Source organism: Gopherus evgoodei, chromosome 4, assembly GCF_007399415.2.
Source record: "Gopherus evgoodei ecotype Sinaloan lineage chromosome 4, rGopEvg1_v1.p, whole genome shotgun sequence".
NCBI lineage: Eukaryota > Metazoa > Chordata > Testudines > Testudinidae > Gopherus > Gopherus evgoodei.
The window spans coordinates 127460431-127485097 of NC_044325.1; the positions used below are offsets into that span (position 1 = coordinate 127460431).

General features: G+C 49.4%; 1 long non-coding RNA gene across 1 annotated transcript; it reads right to left on the reverse strand.

Annotated features, from left to right (window-relative positions):
• Window positions 1-2006: 2006 nt before the first annotated feature.
• On the reverse strand, window positions 2007-22558 carry LOC115650701. The gene is made up of 3 exons (XR_004000198.1): window positions 22547-22558; window positions 10523-10530; window positions 2007-2131 (listed from the first exon to the last, which is right to left on the reverse strand). It is a non-coding gene; the product is annotated as an uncharacterized LOC115650701 (long non-coding RNA).
• Window positions 22559-24667: the final 2109 nt, after the last annotated feature.

The window sequence follows — 24667 nt, forward strand, 5'->3', positions numbered from 1 at the left end:
ACCACCACCCACCACCATCTGAGCGGGGTCCCTCCTGTCTGGCCACCAGACTGCCACCTGGAGCTGCTGTGTTTGCTGCTGAGGAGCTGCTGGAGCCCTAAGGAGGAGAAGAAGAGGGTCGCCTGCTGCTGGGGGAATGCACAGAGGCTCTGAAGACCACCATGGAGGAGGCTCTTAAGGACTGAGTAATTTTCAAACTATGCTCTTGTGGTGGGGGTCTGGACTGTATTTGTGGGGACATCGGGGGTGTGGCGTGGAGCCTGCCCCCGGTCCATCCGTGTCCCCCTTCGTCCCTACCACCACTGTTGCCCCCTCCACGACCCCCGCTGGCTGTTTTCCATCTGCCTCGATCTCCTGCCTCTGGGATTGAGCTGCTCGCCTGGCTTGTTGCACCCACTTCCAGCATTTGGGCCTGCAGCAGCAGCCAGCAAAACATTGACTTTTCACATGAGTGCTCGTGGGCGCGCCCCCCCCTCCCCTGGACTGACCTCTTCTCCTTCATAACAGGCCCCCACAACTTTATCCCTTGCTACCTCTCTGGTTTGCCCCTGCAGCCTTTGTCCATCCTCAACCTCAGCTCCGGGTTGTTTGTCTGCCCCGCCCATTTCCCTCTGCAGCCCTGACTGTCCTGCCCCAGCCCTGAAGCCCTTGGTCTCTCCGCCCCATTCCCAGTTCGATTCTTTTTCCCCTACCCCGTGGTTCCCCCAGCCCTGATTAGCCCCTCCCCTCGTGCACCCATGCCCCCTCCTACACGCTTGTGCCCCTCCCCTGTTTAAGCTTACCATTGTTTACTGCACTCCCTTATGCAGTTATTGCCCCCAATCCCCTAGTGCAGCTAGAGGAGCTGAAATTCCCCTCTGAGTTGGTGACTGACACCCTCCCCCCGCCCCCAAGTCCTTGATAGCTCCCCATGTCCATTTAGCCCTCCCCTTCTGGCTCCCTCCTCCCCTGCCTGCACCTAGCTGGGAGGGGTGGTTGCCTCCTCTCCCTCCCCTCCCCTCCCCTCATTGTTTGTCCCCCTTCCTGCTCTCATTATGGCGGAGGACATGGCGAGGGAGACTTCTCGCAATGCTCCCACCGCCCTTCCTCCACCTGCCCCCAAGTCCATTTCCCAAGCCTCTACGTCAACCGCCGCTGCTGGTCCACCTGCCACCGTCCCCGCTGGGGCACCGACAATGGCGAGTACCGGGGAGACCTCCACTGCTGCCACGTCCCTCTCCCCTTCCGATTCGGGGGGAGCCCCCCCAGCCGGTGGGAAAGGTCAGGGAAGAAAGAAGGGTAAAGGCCCCGCTAAAAAATCCTGGCCCTCCATAGCAGGGGCTACCTCCGCTGCCGCAGTCCCGTTGCTCCTTCCACTAGCTTTGCGGGTGCCCCTCCCCCGGCCCCCAGGGTATATGCCCAGGTGGCGGCAGCCCCCCCGCCTGCCGCTGCTCCTCCGACCACCATTTCTATTATTATCTATAGCTGCTGGGGTCCCTTCCCCACCTTGACCAGGAAGCATGGCGTCCATTGCCTCCTGGTGCCCACCTCACCCCATGTGGAGACCTACATGCGGGCGCTGGCGAGGGTGGTGAGGCCCACGGCCATCGTGGCGGCCTCCAAAATGTACGAAAGAGTGGTCTTCTTCCTAGCATTGGAGGTCGCCGCCCAGGAGGTGGTGGAGTCGGGCCTGGCAGTGGGGGGCATGTTCATCCCCCTGGAGCGGTTGGAAGACCTGGGGGTCCACTTAATCTTGACCTCTGTCCCTCCCTTCCTGCCCAATGCCGCCCTGCTGCCTGCCTTTTCTGCCCTGGGGCCATCAGACCTCTTCCATTGGGCTGCAAAGATCCCACCCTCCATTACTTCCTCTCGTTCCGCTGGCAAGTGCAGCTTCAACTGCTGCCAGAAGTGCGTGACGGAGAGGCGCTTGAGGGATCCTTTCTGGTCCCCTACCAGGGAGCTTGCTACCGGATGCAGTATTGTACGGGGGAAGCCCGATGCTACCTCTGCCGGACGATGTGGCACGTCCGGAGGGACTGCCCTTTGGCCTGGCACGGAGGAGCGTCTGGGACCCCTGAGCCCCGGCAAGGTGCTGGCCCTGTCATCGCCGATGCCCCTGGCTGCCTGGCACCCGAAGCTGCCCCTCCTCCTTCTCGGTCCATCGCTACTCCTGCTCGGGCCTAAGGGGTACTCCCCCTAGCGAGCCCAGATGAGCAGGAGAACCCTGCCTCCACTGTCTGCGATCTGGTAGGGCCTGTGGAGGAGGGTGAGGCGGAGATACCGCCGGCCGTGGGAGAGGGCCCACCCCAGGGAGAATCCTCCCTCCTTCATGCTGCCCTACTGTTGCCTCCCCGAGTCCCTGAGCCATCACCCTTGCTCCCCGACCCGAGCCCTGTTAGCCAGCCCCCGAATGATGCCATGCAGGGCTGGTCCATAGTACAGGGGAAGCGGGGCAAATGGAAGGTTCGAGCCCCGTTCCATCCTTCAGATTCGGAGACCCCCGGAAGAGCAGGAAGGGGGGCACCGATGCCGAGCCTTCCGCTTTGCCCCCTTGACAATGCCCATTCGTTGGTTCCAGCTGGGGACAATGTGGCAGCACCGGAAGGTAACATCACCCCTCCTCCGGAGTCCCTTCCTATGGAAGCCCCCAATGGAGCCCCTCTTGCCCCCCTACCATCCAAAGCCCCTCCAAGCACTGAGGCGAGCGTCACTTTGGGTGCTGGCAGGGAGAATCCTAGGGTGGTGGAACAGGATCTCCCCTCCACCTATGAGGAGATCGAGGCCCTGGGTCTGACCCCGGTCACCCAGGGGGAGGATGACCCTCTGCCAGCGGGCCTCGATCTGAGTGACTTCACCCCAGTTCCCCATTCCCCGTATTCCCTTCCCCTAACTGCTGCTTCTGCTCCTGCTTCTGAGTATCCTCTGGAGTCTTCCATCTGCCTGGCCGCAGGTGGCACCCCACTGATGGTCACTGAGCCTATTGAGGCGACGGGCGGTGCCATGCTGCTGGGACACGAGTCCCCTGGGGTGTCCCTCTTAGGTTTGGGGCAATCGACCTCCTTCTCGGGTGGGGACCCCACTGACGACCATCCAACTCCAGATGCTATGGCTGCCACACCAGCCATAGTGGCTGAGTCTGGCACCATTAAGGGTCCTCTTCCCATTCCCCAGATTCCTGAGCCAGACCGAGATGGGCCGCCTTCCAGCAGCCAACCTACTGGAGCTCAGGATCCTGCCTTTGCCCCCATCCCCAATTCTGTTCCTGTCCCTGCGCTGACCCTACTCCTGAACCCTGCCCTGTCTCTGATGCCAGCCCCATCCTTATCCCCCCCACCTCCCATGATGCCATTGCCGCCCCTGGGTCTGATTCCTTCCCAAACGATACCCCCCTGGGAGCAGCCTTTGTATTTCCCTGTTCCAACCCACCAGGGGCTGCTATTTTCCCTCCGCTACCCCCTGTTGAACCAGGGAGCGGGGCAGGCTGCGTGGCGTCAGCCCATCGGATGCCACGTCGGGGGTCTGCCCCCTGCCTGCCCACCTCGGTGAGCCACAGAACTGTGATGGGGGCCCCGCTGGGGGAAAGTCATAGATCGGTAACCCCACCCTCCCATATGCTGAGAAAGGAGCTGAGGGAGTTCCTTGAGGACGTCCGTGGCTCCCATAACAAGGTCTAGCTTCCACTCCAGCGGTGGGGGGATTTCCATCAGATTCTCCGGGCCATGAGGGCCCTCATGGGGGAGGGTAAGAGGACCGGGAAGCAAGCCGCCACGGCCTACCAGTGGGTCCGCCTCTTCCGTGATTCTTTACTCATCTACGGGGTAGGTCACGGATTGCTACGCTGCCCGAAGGAGGCCGTGGGCATGTCTGCCGTTGAGGATCCCCCCCAACCCTCCTCATGGCACCGATCATCTTTGCAACATTAAACACCTGGGGCTGTAGGATGGGTCTCCGCAGAAACAGATGCTCTCCTTCCTTCAGGAGGGCGGGTACTCTGGTCTTCCTGCAGGAAACCCATACGGATCCGGCTGCTGAAGCTAGCTGGTGGCTGGAGTGGGGGAACAGAGTCTACTTTAGTCACCTCTTGGTTCACTTGGCTGGAGTGGCAACCCTGTTCTCCCCCGACTATGGCCCAAGGTGCGGGAGGTCACCAAGGCTGTGCTGGGCCTCCTGCTGCGCCTCCAGGTCCGCATGGAGGGGCTTGTGGTCTATCTCGTCAACGTTTACTCCCCGACATCGGACCGAGAGAGGTTGCTTTTTTATCAGCAGGTGTCCGCCTTCCTCAGCTCTTTGGATTCTCGCTAGTGCCTGGTCCTGGGCGGGGACTTTCACACCACCCTCGAGGAACGGGACCGCTCAGGGATCGAGCAGTGCCCGGCCTCCTCTGACGTCCTCCGGGAGATTGTCGAACGACACTCCCTGGTGGACGTCTGGCACGACCACTACCCAGACAATGTCTCGACATTCACCTTCGTCCAGGTGGAAGCCCATCGGTCATTCCACTCCCGGTTGGACCGCATTTACCTGTCACGTCTCCACCTTTCAGGGGCCCAGTCCTCTGGCATTCGGCCGGCCCCTTTTTCAGATCACCACCTTGCCACCGTGACGGCCTCTCTCTGCACGGAGAGGCTGGGGCTGGCCTATTGGCATTTTAATAATAGTTTGCTGGAGGATGTGGACTTCGTGGCGTCCTTCCGGGAGTTCTGGCTGCACGCCTTTCCCTTGCCGCGGCGGTGATGGAACCTGGGGAAGGTGCGCGCCTGGCTCGTCTGCCAGAACTACACCCGGGGTGCCAGCTGACCGAGGGATGCGACTACAGAGCAGCTGGAACAGGAGGTCTTAAAGCTGGAGAGGCATCTGGCCGCCAGCCCCGAGGATCCATCCCTCTGTGAAGTGTGCTGGGAGAAGCGGGAGGAGCTCTGGGCCCTTGAGGACCATCGAGCCCAGGGTGCCTTTGTTCGATCCTGCATCCACCTCCTTTAGGAGATGGATCATGGCTTCCGCTTCTTCTATGCCATGGAGACCAAGAGGGGGGCCAAGAAACACATCACCTGCCTCCTGGCGGAGGATGGCACCCCCCTCATGGATCTGGCGGAGATGTGCGGGAGGGACAGGGCCTTCTATGCAACTCTTTTCTCCCTGGATCTGACAGATCCTAATGCTTGCAGAGTGCTCTGGGATGGACTTCTGATGGCTAGAGAGAGGCTAGAGCTGCCTCTCACTCTGGCCAAGTTCTCGGAAGTCCTCCGTCGCATGCCCATCAATAAATCTCCGGGCATGGATGGGCTGACCGTGGAGTTCGACTGCGTTTCTGGGACATCCTCAGCCCAGACCTAGTCACCGTCTGGGCCGAGTCTTTGCAGGATGGGGTCCTCCCTATTTCGTGCAGGCGAGCTGTGCTCACCTTATTGCCGGAGAAGGGGGACCTCCTCGACTTATGGAATTGGCTTCCTGTCTCCCTCCTCAGCATGGAGTACAAAGTCATAGCAAAGGCCATCGCGCTGCAGCTACGGTCCATGCTGGCAGATGTGGTCCACCCAGACCAGACGTAAACCGTCCTGGGCCGCACAATATTTGATAACCTGTATCTGCTCTGGGACCTCCTGGAACTAAGGTGTAGGGATGGTCTGTTGTTCGCCCTCTTGTTCCTGGATCAGGAGAAGGCGTTCAACAGGGTGGACCATGGGTATTCTATCTCCTGAGCACTCTGTGAGAATTTGGCTTCAGACCCCAGTTTGTGGGTTTTCTCCAGGTGCTGTACGCTTTCGCAGTGTCTGGTCAGGTTCAACTGGACCCTGACAGAACCGGTCAGCTTTGGGCAAGAAGTGTGGAAGGAGTGTCCCCTCTCGGGCCAGCTGTACGCTCTGGCGATCGAGCCCTTCCTCTGTCTCCTCCGCCGGAAGCTGACGGGGTTGGTGCTCTGAGAGCCGGAGCTGTGGCTGGTTCTGTCGGTGTACACTGACGATGTGCTCCTTGTGGTCCAGGACCCAGGCGACTTGGTGCGGGTGGAGGCTTGCCAGGCCATTTACTCGGCAGCCTCCTCCACTCGAGTCAACTGGGTCAAGAGCTCTGGCCTGATGGTCGGGGACACGTGGCAGACGAGCTCCCTCCCACTTGCACTTCAGGTCATCCAGTGGAATGCAGATCTGCTGCTCTATCTCCGCATTTGCCTTTCTGCCACACATCCATCTCCACCAGAGAACTGGCATGGCTTAGAGGGCAGGGTGATAGAGCGGCTCCAGAAATGGACAGGACTACTCCGGTGCCTCTCCCTCCGAGGGAGGGCACTGGTGCTCAGTCAGCTAGTCCTGTCCATGCTCTGGTACTGGCTCAACACCCTGGTCCCGGTCCTGGATTTCCTGGACAACTTCCGGAAGTCAGTTCTGGAGTTCTTTTGGCCAGGAGTGCCCTGGCTCTCTGCAGGCTTCCTCCACCTGCCCCTGGAGGAAGGAGGGCAAGGCCTGAAGTGCTTACACACCCAGGTCCATGTCTTCTGCCTCCAGGCCCTGCAGAGGCTCCTGTATGGTGCAGGTAGTCCGGCATGGAGAGTACTGGTGCACGCCTTCCTCTGCCACTTCCGAGGGCTCCGATATGACTGGCAGCTCCTTCATCTCCATCTGAGAGGTGTTTCGCGAAACCTCTCCAGGCTGCCAGTCTTCTACCAGACCTCCTCCAGACCTGGAAGCTGTTTTCAACAACCAGGTCCATGGCAGCAACTGTGGGGGCTGATCTCCTCGCGAAGCCCCTGCTACACAACCCCCAACTCAGTGTGTAGGTGGCGGAGTCCCCCACAGTGCACTAGAGGTTGGTCCTGGCAGAAGTCACCAGGGTTGGAGACCTCCTGGACTATGACTGGGGAGACTGGCTGGATCCCCTGACACTCATTCAGTGCATGGGGCTCTCCAGACCTCGTACTTCCCAGCGCATACTTCAGGAAGTGAAGGCCGCTTTGTCACCTGCTTGTCGGGCCTATCTCGACCAGGTCCTGCAAGAGATCACGCCCCGCCCACCCTCCACTCAAGGCCCTGTGGACCTAACCGGCCCCCCTACCCTTCCACTGTGAGCCCGCTGCACGATTTGCAGCCGGTTCTGTTCCAAGGAAACATTTGTACATGCTCGTGCTCCACACTCTTCACTTCCTCACCCTTGCATCCCCCCCTCACACAAAGTGGTGGGACCTCCTCCCACCTCTTGGGGGGGAGGAGCCCTGGTGGTCCAGCCTATACTCCACCTTGGTTTCAAGGCCAGCCAGGGATATCAGTTGGTGGCTCCTTCATGGGACCATGAGCACAGGTGTGTACTTGGCGTGGTTTACCCCCGTCTCAGACACCTGCCCCTTCTGCAGCATGAGGGAGACCATGGCACACGTTTACCTAGAGTTTGCCAGGTTACAGCCCCTATTCCGGTTCCTCTTAGATATATTATTATATTTTTGGTTGCACTTTTCCACTCACTTGTTCATCTATGCACTCCCCATCCGTGGCCCTACAAAGTCACGGGACCTCCTTGTCAACCTCCTCCTAGCTCTGGCCAAAATGGCCATCTTCAAAACCAGGGAGAGGAGGTTGGCCCATGGGATTTCCTGTGACTATGGGGCCTATTTCCACTTCTCCATCCGTTCACACATCCGGGCAGAGTTCCTCTGGGCAGCGTCCACTGGATCCCTTGACACCTTTGAGGAGAAGTGGGCGCTGTCTGGGGTTCTCTGCTAGGTGTCCCCATCAGGATCCCTTTGTTTAATGCTGTGACCTCACTCCCATTCCTGTTTTTTTTCATTAGTTTTCCCCTGGAATTATTTGGTATCATGGACCTGTGGATCCTCCCCTTAGGCTGGGGGGAGGTCCTTTAGCAGTGGGTGGGCTTTGCCCGCCCACTCCCTGGATACCAACAGGTCTACTGTGCTGTTCCCAACTGGCCTGGGTCTGTCACAATACAAACAAGCGTATCATATTTAACAAATTCTACCTTTTCCACTGATCACTTACATTGCCTATCCAGTATAAGATTCATTGCAATTTTGTGATATTGGTATCGATAATATTATAAATGGTCACCCATATTCCATACAGTGTCACACAGACATCTCACAATTATATTAATCACCAGGGTGTCCCTGGCTTCCCTAAAAGACCTTACTCACTACACTTTTATAAGTACAATGATATTGTAGACAACCAGTTGATTCAATTGCTTATTCTTTGAGGTTTAGATCCCCGTTGGGGTGTCTTGACCCTGATTGTCACTTATCCTTTTATGTCGTGATAGCTGGGGACAACAGAAGCCACCGCCCAAGGCAATCAACCACCAGGCAAAGCCTGAACTGAATTAAGATGTGTGGTTGGAAGGGTTTCCCTGTCTTGATTGACGGCAAATGCAGGGGCTAAGAGATTGCTTGGCAAATTCTGTGAGAGGCTGTTGCCTGATTTAGGAAGTTAATAATATTAATTTGGCTAGTATGCGTTTTCGGCTTGCCAATCTGTTTGATCAGAAGATAATAAGGTTCCTGTCCTCGGAGGTATAACAGGAAGGTCACACTGAGACAGATATAGCCTTAAAGACTTTTTATTAAGATAAAGGACATAGTAATTAAATGGTAATCAAATGGTAATCAAAGTTACAAAGTTACAATTGTATTACTGCTATTTAAAAGATACGTTGTATTATATGTTACAAAACTTTGATTAATATACTCGCATTCTTTCCTGATAACCTGGTGGTGAGAGACACAGGACCAGCCTTGCCTCTGGATGTTCAGGTTCCTTAATGCTTTAGTGAGAGGTGCAAAGCTTAGAAGAAGCTAGAGCTGAGAACTGTCGAAGCTAACTTACAGTTTATTTAACTAACTTAAACTAACTAACTTAAAATTAAAACCCAATAAACCAAACTAAGAACAAAATCTTAGGGAAACTAAGCTTTTCCTAGTCCCCTTGGAACTTAGAAAGCTCTAAGGAAAACAAGCAAAGCCTCTCTAGCAAGGCCATCTTTTATAGGGCACAGGTGTTTGAACCCTCCTTTTATGCCCAAACTTCATTGCTTACCCACAAAAATGTTAGGGTACACTAATTCCATATACTAGTATGTTTGTACGTATTGATGACATGTACGCACATATTAATGACATTAGAATATACACACTTTTTTTTTGTTTCCCAGTTCTTTTCTTGTGGTGTGCATGTTAAGTTTGAGGGTACAGACTTACAACCCCTCTATGCCAGTCTACCATTATCTATTTATCTAGGTGAAAGGTCCCAGACGTGTGTGTGTTGACTTTGATATCTGAGTGAAAGGTCCCAGACATAGATATGCTAACTGTGCCTTAGCTCAACATACAAGATGTGGCCTGTAAGTGCCTTGCATTATAGCTGAACTTACTTTAATATAAATCTATAAACCTATTACAATATACCAAATACTTTAATTATAAGAAAAGATATAGATATATGCAAGCAAGCGGGTTAATCCTGTAGGCTACATGCCCCCCTTTGACAGGGTGGCTTGCAACAATGAACCCCATCACATAGTTGCGGATGTAGATGGTGAAGTATCTGTGGGGACAGTTTTAACGCCATTTTTCCTTGGTTGGGGTGGATGAAGGGTATTATAAAGATGGTATTCTGGACCCTGGCACATTTCTGGTGTGGGCACCATGTATACATATTTATTTTTCTCAATATTTGGTGCCCGTCTAGGTCTCAGCTTGGGCCTTTTGGATTTATACTGCAGGCATCCTAAAGCAAAGAAATTAATTATTTGCAATTCCTTGGATAAAAACCCATTCTTTTAATCCAAAATTCTCCCCAGGAGTTGTTGCAGGCTCATTACCCTCATTTATTAACTGGGTAATGGCTTGTTTGGCTTTGTCCATATCTTTAGTAATTTGTATGAGGTGGATCTTCTTATGAGCCAATAATGACTTTAACTATAACGTAGTCGGGGAACGTAGACGAGAAAGGTGGGTGTACTTTGGATAGTTAAATCCTGATCGGCTGGGTCAGACTGGATAATGGTGATGTTTTCAAAAGTGGTATAGGGGAAATAGCTTGATTCCCTACCAAAGTAGGTTGCTTTGGAGTAAAACAAAAATTTGGTTCTGTCACAGGACACTCCAAGGGACATACTGGTACCTTTTTTGATTGCTAACCATGCAAATTTGGCTATTTCCAGCATAGGTCACCCTTTCCATCGGAGTCTTCCACTTGGTCAGCCTTATCAGGCATGACGATGATGAATTCTATCATTTTTTCCCCTGAATTTCACACAGAACAGTGTCTGTCTCAAACATGTTACACCTACAGATACACTGAGGCCCTTTTTCAGAGCAACAGGCCATTTGTGGTACTTTTCACATCTGAGTTGGAGTGTGATAGACCACCAAGGGAGGTGCATTAATACGTTTCCTATAGATGTTGCCTTTGAGGTGACCTATAGAATGGACAGCTACAATTGTCTGTACACACATTTTTGTCTGGGTCAAATACTGGTAACAAGACTGTGAATGAGACATAGAAGGATAGTGCCATCCTACAATCTTTAGAAAGAGAACAACCGTCTCGGCTGGGGTGAGGTGTCACAGATACCATCTCTCTCATAGCATCCACTGATAAATGCTGGCATGAATCCAAACATGTGAATTGTTTCTTTTCCAGCCTTTGAAAACATTTAGGACAGTACCTACCAGCTTAATAGTTGCTCATCTTTAATTAAGTTAGGAACCTTTCCCAATCTTCAGGATCGTGATGTATCCGTGATTGCATTTACAATATATTCCCCATATCCCTGCATATCATCTTTTTTCCTAAATGTTGATCCCTGTGCTGATTATTGTTTAAAGCAATTAGCTGATTAATTTTACGATGAGTCTCATTAAATACTTGGGTTATGTTATGCATATTATAAACAGTAAATTGCTCTTCCAGTGACAATCCCTTTATTTCCTGTAACATTGGATTGACCACTCGGTTGGCTTCCTCTTGTAACACATAATTTATGTTTGCGAATTTTCCAAATATCTGCACGGTTCCAAATTGACACTCCTGAATCAAATAGTCTTGTTAGGGATCCCAAACTTCCAAGAAGATTCAAGCTACGCTTTCTCCTAGAGGTATGTGGTTTATGGATTTCATTATCCATTCCCAACAGAACAACATTTCGCAGTTGTTGTTGATAGGCTGCAATTCTATCCACAAGTTGTACTGAGGAAAAAAAGAAGCCACTTTGGTATGCTGACAATAGCTAAATTTTTCTAGATACCAATGAGACAACTTTAACACTACAGGAATAAGCATAAACCGAACTTGAATAATCACTTCCCCTATTATGGGCGTTGTTGTGAGACCACTAGCAGGTTCTGGGTTTATCCTTGGACAAGTTACATCATTTGGTATTGGATTGTCATAATTGTACCAATAATTGGATTCAGAACCTTAAGTTTAAACGTTACATTTAGTACATATTTTTTGCTTCTTGATTTGGTTTGAAAAGCAGCTATAATGAGCACTTTATATTGTCCTTTATACTTTATATATGGTTAACCTCCCCTCCATTATTAGATTATTACAAATGGCTTTGTTTCTCCAAGTTCCATAAGGTATTTCGTGTCTTAGGGAAGCTGAATTTGTTGGTGATGAGGTATAGGTTTTACCAGTGGCGCAGCCAGGTTCTAACATCAGAGGGAGCAAACATATAAAAAAAGACGCCACTCAACATATCAAATTACTAATTACATCCACTCCCTCCCACTTCCTGCCCCTCCTCAGAGCCCCCAACATCCCCCGCTGCTTGTCCCCTGACTGCCTCCTCCTGGGACCTCTGCCCCTAACCGCCCCCCAGGACCCCACCCCCTGCCTAAGCCTACCTGCCCTTTGTCCCCTGACTGCCCCCTCTTGAGAACCCCCCCCCACCCTAACTTCCCCCCTAGGACTCTACCTCCTACCAGTCCCTGACTGCCCTGACCGTTATCCACACCCCTGCCCCCAGACAGACTGCCAGGACTCGCACACGTATCCAACCACTCCCCACCCTCTGACAGGACCCCCCAATATACACCAAGACACATCCCATAAACCAAAGTGTGTGTGGGGGGGCAAGGGACCACGCACAGATCCTGCCATTGAGGGTACACAGATCCTGCCATTGAGGGTACAGTGTTAAGCCAGAAGCCTTTGCGAGCAGGCTGAGGGATACTGCTATCAAAGGGAGCACTTGATTTTAGAGTCTGATCCAAACAGACCTAACAGAGAACATAATAATAGCGCTGCCTCTGCCATCCCAGCACAGAGCCCCTAAACAAGAGAGGCAGAGACGTGCTTAATACAGTGCATGGGGTGGGGAGGTGTCATAACATTTTTTCCCAGATCTGGACCTTAGCGTCCAAAATATGGGTGTTAGCATGAAAACCTCCAAGCTTAGTTACCAGCTTGGACCTGGTAAAGCTGCCACCAGCCAGGAAATTTACAGTGGCTAGCTCACTGTGGTCTCCCCAAAACCTTCCCTGGGGGACCCCAGACTCAGATTTCTTGAGTCTCACAACAAAGGGAAATAACCCCCTCCCCTTGTTTCCTGGTTACTTCCTCCCAGGCTCCCCTCCCTGGACGACCCTAGGAGATTCCCTGCTTCCAGTCCTGGAAACACGAGTACCGAGAGAGCTAATCTCTCTCCCCCTCACCCTGAGGGTATGCAAAGTCAGGCTTAGTAAATCTAACACAAAGAGATTTTCCCCCGACTTCTTCCTCCCACCAATTCCCTGGTGAGCTGCAGACTCAATTCCCTGGAGTCCCCACTAAAGAAAAACTCCAACAGGTCTTAAAAAGAAAGCTTTATAAAAAAAAAGCCAAGTACATTAAAAATAGTCTCTGTATAAGGTGACAATCTACAGGGTCAATTGCTTAAAGGAAAAAAATGAATAAACAGCCTTATCCAAAAAGAATACAATTCAAAACACTCCAGCAACTACACACATGTAAATACAAAAAAATATATATAAACCTATTGTCTTACTATCTTTGTACTTACAACTTGGAAACAGAAGATTAGAAAGGCAGGAGATAGAAAAATCACTCTCAGAGCCGAGAGGGCACAGATACAAAACAAAAAACAAAGAACTCACACCCCAAAACTTCCCTCCACCCAGATTTGAAAAAGTCTTGTTTCCTGATTGGTCCTCTGGTCAGGTGTTTCAGGTTACTGTTGTTACCCCTTTACAGGTAAAAGAACATTAACCCTTAGCTATCTGTTTATAACAGGAGGGAGTATAGACAAAGGGACGGGGCATGGAGAAAAATTGAGAGAAGGAGAAAGTGAGAAAGAAGGAGAAGCCAGGAGGCTGTGTCTCTGGAGGAAAGGCCTGGAGGATGGGCATTCGGATGCAGCATGTTAATGAGACCCTTACAAACACAAGGGAAAGAAGCAGGGAAGGGATTGCAGAGGACAAGTGGGGCTACTCACTCAGTCTCCCCTGTGGAGCCCTGTGGCATTGGGTAGCAGGGCCCAAGAAATGAAAATCTCTTAACCACACAGAATTGTTAACTGCTCTCAAATCCTTTTGTGCCATAGCTGCAAGCTTAGAAGAGCTTAACCTGTGAGATGCATAAACTGCCTCAATAAATATCTCTTGTGCAGTGCTTCAAGCAAGTTTGCAGAGTGTTACCCAGATGAAGAGTCCAGCAGAGAAAGCTTGCAACTTTTCCAACTCTTTCAGTAGTGTTTTGGGCCTTTAAATCACTCAGGCTGCATCTTCCAAATAAAATGCATTAATAATACAGCTCAGGCAAGCAGGCTGGGTGCCATGCAGGCTGCCCGGGCCAGCTGATAGTACTTCACAGTGAAGGCTGCTTTTATATGCTTGTGTTTTGCTGTTGGAAAGAGGCCCAGACTGCTTCCCATCTAACCCGCCTTGCTTCTTGACTGCCCCAGCCGCTCTCCACACCCCCAGAAAGTCCCCCCTGAACCATCCAACCCTTCTCCTGCTCCTTGACTGGCCCCCAGGACTTCCCTTACTACTATGCAGCTCCAGTCCCTGGCTGCCTCTGGAGCCAAAGTTGAACACACTTCCAGCACACAGCCCCTCCTTCACAGCGTGCTGAGGCAGCCGGGGGGTGATGGTGTCTGGCTGCTGGAGGCCCAATGGGAGCGGCTCAGTCAGGTGGCCAATCAGCAGTGCCACACTCTGCAGGGGGGGGCAAGGGGAGGGGGGGAAATCCGGGACCTTTCTACCTTATTACAAATTCCTACTAAGGCGCCACTTTGGGGGAATGTGCTCAGTGGGGGAACTACGCCCCCCCCCCCGCTCCCTCTCAGCTACGCTCCTGGGTTTTATATCCTCCCCTCTTTGAGTGATCATCCGAGCACCAAATCTTTTTCCAGCCACTGGATGGCAAAGAGATTACTCCAACCAATTGATATTCAAAGGTGACATCTTCCCCTCTAATTTCCTTAACCTAATGGATAGGACTGTGGATGTTTTGGGTTGAGTATAATAGTCCATCCCTTTTGTGTCAGTATGTTCTGTTTCACATGCTCAGCCAATTGAGCACAACTGTGTCATCTGCTTTCATGGGGTTGTAACAGTTTTGTCCCAGATTTGTGATTTGGCTCAGTCTTACCCTTAGAGCAATGATGGGGGGGTAGTAAATCAGAAATATCAATGTTCATTTTATGGTTGCAATTTGCTGGACTCCAGCTGTTGCAATTCTGTTGGATGCTGTTCACTGAAGTCCTGAGGAGGAAGTTGCTTCTGCGACCTAAATTATCTATACAGCTTTAACCGATTACTCTTGTCTCTATTACTCTTGCCTCCTGTTATTCTAATCTTATGCACTGCTGAATTGAGTTTATCAATGACCCAGAAGGGTCCAGCCCATCAGTTACACAGTTCATGGTCTGGTGCTTTACATGATAACAGCATTACCTGGTCTTTAACCTCCCAAGTATTCTCTCTCTGATTTTTTTCAAAGTAAATCTTTGCCTTTCATATGGATTTCCCCAATTTAGCTGCTACCCGCAAGTGGACCTGATTTAAATGTTCTTGCAGATTCTGCAGGTAGGTATCCATTTTTATTTCCTCTAATTGAGTGCCACTGGTGTGCCAAATTAAGTGTTTCAGTAATCGCATTGTTTGGCCTGTTATTTCTTTAAAGTGTGTTTTATTCGTAGATGCAGTCAGCGTCGCTCTCAATGCCATTAAAATTAGAGACATGAGAGTGTCCCAGTTATGCCCATTGGTATCAACCAGTTTCCTCAACATTACTTTTATAGTCCAATTGGTTTGTTCCACCATCCCAGATGACTGTGGTCTGTATGGAATGTGTAGTCTCTGCAGGACTCCCATTAATTTAAGGCGGTCCCTAAAGAACTGTCCAGTGAAATGTGATTCCTGGTCGAATTTTAACTTTGCAGGGATCCCCCATTGAGAGAAGACTTACTCTGCTAGGACCTTGGTGGTGGCTTTTGCAATATTGGCCTTAAGAGGAAATGCCTCTACCCACTTTGAAAAAGGATCGACAGCCACTAACTGGTATTGGTTACCTCTCTCAGTCCTTGGCAAAGGACCTACAAAATCAATTGCAAAGCCATCCAAGGACCTTCATGCACCTGAGATTTTAATGATGCAGTTCTTTTCAATGGAGTTGGATTGGCCTGAGTACATACCAGACAGTTATCACAATATTGTTGCACATTCATCCTAAGAAGTGGCCACCATTCCACAGATGCAAGATGCTGGACAGTTTTGTCCACTCCCTGGTGTCCTCCTGTAGGAGTGTCATGAACCATGTACATCATTTCCCTCTGTAAGTGAGCTGGAACTACCCACACAGGGAAAGGACCTCCTGTATACATGAGAACTCCATCCGCTACCTGCAAATGCTGCTCATATCTTCTGTACAAAGGATCCGCTGTTAGCGACCCTTCTTGTGCCTTGGAAAGCTTTTGGATTACTTTTACTATGTCTTTATTTGATTTTTGCATTTCTTTTAAATGTGGTATGTCAGCCTGTACAACTTTAGTTGTGGCAATAGGGCATTTGGGTAGTAATAGAATATTTCTGATTTTTTTTCCAGAATCCCCTAATTGGGCTCCTTTTGGGGCTAATTTATCAACCTTCCCATTTTTTGTAGCAGAGGGTTCTAATTTCCAGTGAGCTTTTATTTTTTTAACTTTAATTGGCCACCCTGGGACAGTGATTGTTACTGCTAACCAGTGGATATATTTCACCAGCGATGCATACCTAATAGGAGAGCCATTAGAAGATGTGAACCTATTTGTCTCCCAGCATGGTAGAAACTCTGTAAGAGAATTGCATACCCATGCAGAGTCTGAAAACGGACAGATACTTTGGTATGTGGTAGTGATGAAGAACTGCAGACAGTACTCCAATTCACAAGCCACTGCTGCTAAATCAGCATATTGAGCTGAATGTGAAATGCATGAATATCCCTTTTCCCAAGGCTCTCCTTTTTCCTCAGGAGGAACTGCATAGACTCCAAACGCGATATAAGGTTTGCCTTGATGGTAATAACTAGAACAGTCAGCAAACCTCTAAACAAAATCTATCTCCTGGATCAATGGTTGGAAAAGCTTTGTTTTTCCTCCTCCCTTAGATCCAATTGATCAAGACTGGGACACACATGTGGCTCCCTTGGTACAGTAGGGCAGTTGGTAACAAAGATAGTGTTCTAAAAGGTTTTACTGCAATATCTTTTCCTTGCATCAGCAATGCCCTGTTGGCTAGGCGAGCATTTGAGACATGCCCATCTTTTACCCTGTTGGACAGTAAGAACTGAAGGGGAGTGTGTGATGAGTGTAACATGATCGGGCTGAGGCCAATTAGAAAAGTGTTGTGTGGCCTAACTGGTTGCCAATAGGTGCTTTTCATAATTGTCATACTTAAGTTCAATTGATAACATTAAACATGAGGCATAGGCCACAGGTCTGATTTTCCCATGTCTGTCTTGTGAAGCCACAGCCGCTAACGCATTAACACTCACCACTACCTCCAGGTGATAGGGTGTCTCAGGATTTGGAGTGATCAACACTGGAGCCTTGACAATGGCCTGTTTCAGTTGGGATACTGCTTCCGTGTGTTGCTCATTCCATTTCCATTGGACACTCTTCTTTAACAGTTGGTACAAGGGACCTGCAATGGAAGCAAAATTGGGAATGAAATCCCTATGGTACCCAGTTAAACCCAAAAAGGATTTTAAAGCCGTTGGGTCCCGTGGCAAAGGCAATGTTTGGATTTCATCCACTTTCTGTTGTGCCGGGGTTCTGCCCCATTTTGTCAGGGTGAGGCCCAAGAAAGAAACACTGTTGGCCATTAGCTGTGCCTTGGCTGGATTGCATTTTAGCCGTGCTTCCTTAGAGTCTGCAAGAGCTCCTTAAGCCTTCCCAGATGCTCCTTCTTGGTCCGTGTTGCCAAACAAATGTCAGAAACAGAACAGTTGGTTTAGAAAATTGCGACAGTACCCACCTCATTTGCGCATGGAATAAAACTGGAGAATTTTTAAACTGGGGGTAAACGTGTCCAGGAATATTGGCCCCCTGGAAACTAAATGCAAAATGGTACTGTGAAATGTGGGCCAATGGTAATGTCCAAAAGCTGTTACTGATGTCAAGGACAGTAAACCATGCGGCCTCTGGATCAAAGGACTTGATTACATCTGGCATCTTGGCCACTGTAGGGGCACAAGTGGGTGTGACTTGATTCAGGAATCTGTAATTAATCGTGAGATGCCAAGAACCATTTGGTTTCTTCACAGGCCAAATAGGGGAATTAGAAGTGGAAGTGCATCTAGTAGTATTCCCTATGTTAATAAAGACTTGATAGTCTTTCCTATGTATGAGTTTGCATGGTCTGGGTAAGGATATTGTTTTTGGGCTGATATATTTCCTCCTTCCACTACAATAGTGACTGCTATAAATTCACAATCATGTTTGTGTTTAGCAAAGGCATCTGCATGCTTGTGAAGTACAGCCAGTAACTCAGGTTGGGCTGTATGATTAGCCACTATTTTGTTCAAATCATACCTCTCAGGGTCAGAGTCCTCCACTGGAGACACCATGCCACACTCAGGTATGATTACTTGTGAGTCATCCTTTGCCTGTTCTACAGTCAGACACAACAATTGGTTAACCAAATCAAGAACATATTCCTGTTTGTATAATAAATCAGTTTCCAATAGGCAATTACTTGGGTCTGCTAATTTCATTAACGCAAAGCTATGAACTTTTCTTAGGTGACCTATCTGTACTTCAGTCGGTTTAGAAAGTATGGTAACAACCTGATTGCTTGCAAAAGTTGAAAGTGTTTTTGTACGCCCTGATGACACAGAAGAGGATCTAGGAGCCTTGACATGGATAATGCTAATCGCTGCCTCAGATTTTATAATAAAATTCCTGTGGCTGCCTCCTACTGCTGCAGATTCTGGGGGTCTCCCACTTGCATCCCTGCCTAAAGGGGCTATGACTACAGTTGGGGTTGGTTGGTGTCTTGCTGAGTAATTTGTAGAGTATGCACACAAATAATCTACAGGTTCTCCTTCTATCTCTTTGGAGCCAGCCAACTCTGGAGGAGGAGAGTCTGTCCATCGAAGAGAAGGAAATGGGTCTACAGAGACCACCGGACGGTTTGAGGGTGCTGGGCCTTGGCCCTCCATCATTAGCTCATTCACGCGTGCTTAGAGTTTCCGGATATTCTGTTGTTGAGCTTTAAGCATCTGCTGCACTATCTTAAACATTATTACAACTGAGTCCTCATCTCTGTGGGGAGGTGCTGACTTGGATCTCTGCAGGTGTGAACTGTTCTGGGCAGCATCTGAAAAGAAAGGAACACAGGCCCGGGCCCCTACATGGGGTCCAAATGCATGACCCTGTTGGGGGCACGCCCACTCGAAGGTCCAGTCTCATTTGTAGGTTGACCTGGGTCTGGGGCTTGATTCTTTGGGATTGAGAGAACCCTTTTTTTTTCTTTATTGGGGTATTGGTTTTCATAACCATTTGTCCCCATAACGAGTGGCACTGGGGCTGATACTGGAAAACTGCAGTGTCTAAGGAGATTGCTTGTGTGACTTGTGGTTAGCCAGTGGGGTCTTCTTTGTCTGGGTGGTTTGGTTTGTCTTAGAGGTGGAAAAACCCCAGCCTTGGGCTGTAACTGCCCTGTTTTAAGCAATTTGTCCTGAATTGGCACTCTCAGTTGGGTCCTGCCAGAACTCAGAGCTGGTGCAATGATTTAGGTGACCTAGGCAGTCGCCTAGGGCACTAGGCTTTGGGGGGAGGACCATTTTCTTTGGCAGCAACTGCGGCAGCTGGATCTTTGGCTGCCCTGGTCGCTGCCAGCATTTAGGCAGAGGGAGCTGAGGCAGGGGAGCGCGGAGAGGACCATCTGCAGCAAGTAAGGGGGGGGCGGCACACAGAGGAACTCCCCATCCCAGCTCACCCCTGCCCCGCCTTCTCCCTGAGCACGCCGTGGTTGCTTCACTTCTCCTGCCTCCCAGGCTTGCGGATCCTAAGATGATTGGCTCTGCAAGCCTGGGAGGTGGGACAAGTGAAGCAGCGATGGCATGCTCGGGGAGGAGGTGAGGCAGGGGTGAGCTGCGTCACTTCTCCTGCCTCTCAGGCTTGTGGCACCAATCAGCTTAGGCACCGCAAGCCTGGGAGGTGGGAGAAGTGAAGCAGTGATGGCATGCTCAGGGTGGAGGTAGAGCAGAGATGAGCTGGGGCAAGGGGGTCCTCAGGGCGGAGGGTGGGGAGCTGCCACTGGGGGCCACCTCAGGGCAGAGTGGGGGAGCTGCCGCGGGGGGGGGCACCTCAGGGTGGAGGCTCAGGGATGGGGGAGGGCGCAAGGTGGAAGTTTTGCCTAGGGTGTGAAACATCCTTGCACCGGCCCTGCCAGAACTGCATTGTTACAGTGGCGTAGTTGGAAATCAGATCTTACCCACCAATCACTCTGTTGCCAATCCTTTAGAATCTAAAATCTAAAGTTTTATTCATAAAAGGAAAAGATATCTATGAGAGCTAGAATTGGTTAAATGGAATCAATTACATACAGTAATGCCAAAGTTCTTGGTTCATGCTTGTAGCAGTGATAGAATAAACTGCAGGTTCAAAATAAGGCTCTGGAGTACATCCCCAGGTGGGATCAGTCATTCAGTCCTTTGTGTAGAGCTTCCATTTGTAGCAAAGTCCCTCCAGAGGTAAGAAGCAGGATTGAAGACAAGATGGAGATGAGGCATCAGCCTTTTATAGTCTTTTCCAGGTGTAAGAACACCTCTTTGTTCTTACTGTGGAAAATTACAGCAAAATGGAGTCTGGAGTCACATGGGGAAGTTCCTGCATACTTTGCGGAGTTATAAGGCATATCTGCCTTCTCTCAATGGGTTATTTGTATAGCTGATGGTTCTTAATGGGCCATCAAGCAGGCTAGGCAAAGCTAACACCAACTTGTCTGGGATGTTATCCAGAAGCATAGCATAAGTTTGAAATACAGACAGGATATAGCCAACATTTATAACTTCAACTACAAAAATGACACATGCATACAGACAGCATAATTATAACCAGCAACCTATAACTTGGTCTTAGACACCTCATTTGACCCCCTTTATACAAGATTTGCTGCCACTACAGGACTTTGGTTGCAACCGTGTTCTATATGGTTCCAGATTATGTCAATAATGTCACATATGCATGTTAACCTTTTCCTGTAAATGGGGAAGAGTTATTGACCACCAAACTAATGTATGGTGGCTCATATGTTTCCCCTTTCATGTGACTGTGCCATGCTGCACTTAACTGCAGGTGAAACTGATGTGGGGACTCATTAGGTCTCTGCTTTAAGTTAGACAGGATGGCCACTCCAGCTTGCTGATTATGTTTCAATAGGGCTACTGTGTCTTTAAAAGATCTCTTTCCTACTCTAAACTCAGGTGGCAAAGTACTCCATAATGCTTGATTTACTGTGAGTTGTAAGATTTTAATCCAATCTTCCCTTGGTAAACCAAACACTTTTGCTGTTTTTTGTACACGTTGTGCATGCATTGCAACCAAAGAATTCTCCATTATTCCTACTTGCTTAGCTACCAGATCTAGGGTCTTAATATCTGTAACTACTGCTACAGGGCAATCAGAATTAGAATTTGAGGATCTTCTCTTCAGATCGGGATTTGAGCTTCTATCTGAGTTTGAATCTATAATTCTTATGTTTTGATATTTTCTACCCAAATCCACATTTTCCTCATCAGAGCTATCAGAACTTTCCTCTGGAAATAATCCTGGATGAGCAGGGTAACTTTCCATAAAACCTCTACATCCTGCACTCAAGACATTTCCACACTGATGCAGGATATCTCTCAGTCCATTAAGATCTGGTGTAGTAGGGTGTTCTACCCGTACATCAGGTGATACCGGCATATGCCAAGGGGATGTAGAGGGTCCATGAAATTCTAGGGACCTAGGCAATGTTGATGATCGCCCAAATGCCAATACATGTCTACTCAAAGGGACTGGGACTCCTGATCTATATGGTGCCAATGTAACATTGGGTGGAGGAGCAGGAATTGCATCCCTTGGTTGTTGTATCTCTCTCTGTTGTAATCTAGAGATTATTACATCACAGGCACCAGCAACTTGTGTCACTTGTGACATAGCATCTTCTAGTCCCTGAACAATCACTAAAGGCACTCCCTCTTTACTATCAGAGACAGACACTAACAGAGGAGAGGATATTTCCTCCCCCTTTGCTCTGCTCATCTCATTCTTTACATCATTAGTCTCCCCCTCTATGATGACACTCAACTTTATCTTTTGTGATGCTGCCCTGGGACTTCCTTTTTCTATCTGCAGACTGCTAGTAGCTTCCACACTGCTAACTTCCTCTCTTAACTCTTTCACAGAATTTACAAAGGACCCTCGGGGGCATGACAGGAAGCTCACACTTAATCTCCAGCTCCGCTCCTAAAGATACTGTATTAGCTCTGGTCTACACTACAAGTTTAGGTCAAATTTAGCAGTGCTAGATCGATTTAACCCTGCACTCGTCCACATGATGAAGCCATTTTTTGTCAACTTAAAGGCTCTTACAATTGATTTCTGTACTCTTTCCCGACGAGGGGATTAGCCTGAAATCAACCCTGCTGGGTTGAATTTGGGGTAGTGTGGACGCAATTCGATGGTATTGGCCTTTGGGAGCTATCCCAGAGTGCTGCATTGTGACCACTCTGGACAGCACTCTCAACTCAGATACACTGGCCAGGTATATAGCAAAAGCCTTGCAAACTTCTGAATTTCATTTCCTGTTTGGCGAGCATCGCGAGCTGATCAGCACAGGTGACCATGGAGTCCCAGAATTGTAAAAGAGCTCCAACATGGACCAAACGGGAGGTACTGCATCTGATTGCTATATAGGGAGAAGAATCTGTGCTATCCAAACTCCGTTCCAAAAGACGAAATGCCGGAATATTTGAAAAAATCTCCAAGGGCATGAAGGACAGAGGTTATGACAGTGACCTGCAGCAGAGCCCCAGACATGCTGCTTCTATGAGGAGCTGCATGCCATTCTAGGGGGTGCCTCTACAACGACTCCACCCCTGTGCTTCCCTCCTTCCCCACCCCTCCCGGGTTACCTTGGCAGTTATCCCCCCCATTTATGTGACAAATTAATAAAGAATGTAACAGGGAAAAGTCAACCCTCCCCTTGTTGTAGGCCTGAAGCCTTTTCCCTGTAGGCCTTAAGCCTTTAGCTAAAAGCAAAATTTAGAGCTTCTGCTTAGCTTGTTTGTCTGTATAAGGGGCATACAGGGACAGAAAGGGGGTCAGGGCCCCAAAAAGAGGAACTGGAATTGGATAAAGGGGAACCAGGAGATCTGTTAAGTTACAACAGCTGAGCTTGCTGTCGGGACTACAGAAAAGGTATTAGAACAGTCAAACCGCAGACTTGACTGGCAAAGACAATAACAGGAAAAGCCATAGATGGAAAATTGGGGCTCTGCCATAGATGGAAAATTAATTGGTCAACTTGCTTGTTATCAACATTATATTCCAAATAAGGCAAATAATGTGTTACCAGCATGTTACGTTTTGCGGTTTTAACCTTTATAAGCATGGTAAAATTTGTAGAAAACAGAGCAGCCTGCCTCTTGTGTGGGGCTATGCTGTCTCTCCCTGCATATATGTTTGTATAAAATAAAGGAGCCTCAGGCTGTCTGATCTAAAATCAACCGTGTGGTCAATTTTCCACAACAAATGCATGAATTTGAAACAAGAATGACTTTATTGCCTCTGAAAGTGGAGATCGAAGGGGGGAGGAGAGGGCAGTTGGCTTACAGGAAAGTAGAGTGAACCAAGGGGGAGGGGTTTTCATCAAGGAGATGAACTTTCACACCGTAGCTTGGCCAGTCATGAAACTGGTTTTCATAGAATCATAGAATATCAGAGTTGGAAGGGACCTCAGGAGATCATCTAGTTCAACCCCCCCGCTCAAAACTTCTCTGATGCACAGTGCGCCCTGCTGCGCTCTTTTAACCACCCTGGTGTCTGGCTGTGCATAATCAGTGGCCAGGTGATTTGCCTCAACCTCTCACCCCACCATAAAGGTCTCCCCCTTACTCTCATAGTTTTATTGTGGAGCACACAGGAAGTAGTAATTACTGTGGGAATTTTGGTTTCGCTGAGGTCTAACTGAGTCAGTAAACTGCACCTGCGAGCTTTTAAGTGTTCAAAGGCACATTCTATCACCGTTATGCACTTGCTCAGCCTATAGTTGAACTGTTCCTTACTACTGTCCAGGCTTCATGAGCCATGAGAGCAAGGGGTAGGCTGGGGTAGGCGTGACCGCATGGTGCTGCCAACTGGGAGAGCAGCCTGAGGCAGAAGCCTCCAGCTGGCATGATATTCCAAGCAGGACTGAATCTCCATTAGACGAAACTTAAAGAAGAGAATGATCAGGAGTCATTCCCATTTTTGTCCAGGCGTTCCCAACTGACCTCACCGAGGCCGGCCAGGAGCACCCATGTCTGCCCAGATGCCCCCAACCAACCTAAATGAGGTTGGCCAGGAGCACCCATGGGATGACAACAACAACTAGCAGTTGTATTGCACTGTCTGCTGTCTGCAAGGCAAGGCAAGGGGATGCTGCTGTGTAGCACTGCAGTACCACGTCTGCCAGCAGCACCTAGGAGACATATGGTGACAGTGAGCTGAGTGGGCTCCATGCTTGCTGTGATATGTCATCTGCACCAGTAACCCAGGAAAAAATGTGAGAAACAATTTTTTGCCATTGCTTTCATGGAGGGAGGGAAGGAGAGGGCCTGACGACATGTACACAGAACCACCCGCAATAACGTTTTTGCCCCATCAGGCATTGGGAGGTCAACCCAGAATTCCAATGGGCACCGGAGACTCCGGGAACTGTGAGACAGCTACCACAATGCAACACTCCAAAAGTCAACACTAGCCTCAGTACTGTGGGTGCACACCACTGACTTAATGCGCTTCATGGGGACACACACAATCGACTTTATCAAACAGATTTCTAAAAAAATTGACTTCTGTTAAATCAACCTAATTTCATAGTGTAGACATAACCTTAGTCTGAACTAACTTTTTTGCCCTACTTCTAGTAATTGGCCCTGCAGGTTTCAATATTTCCATTGGTTCCACCATGCCAATAGGGATGGGAACCAATTCTTTGTCTTTCTCTAAC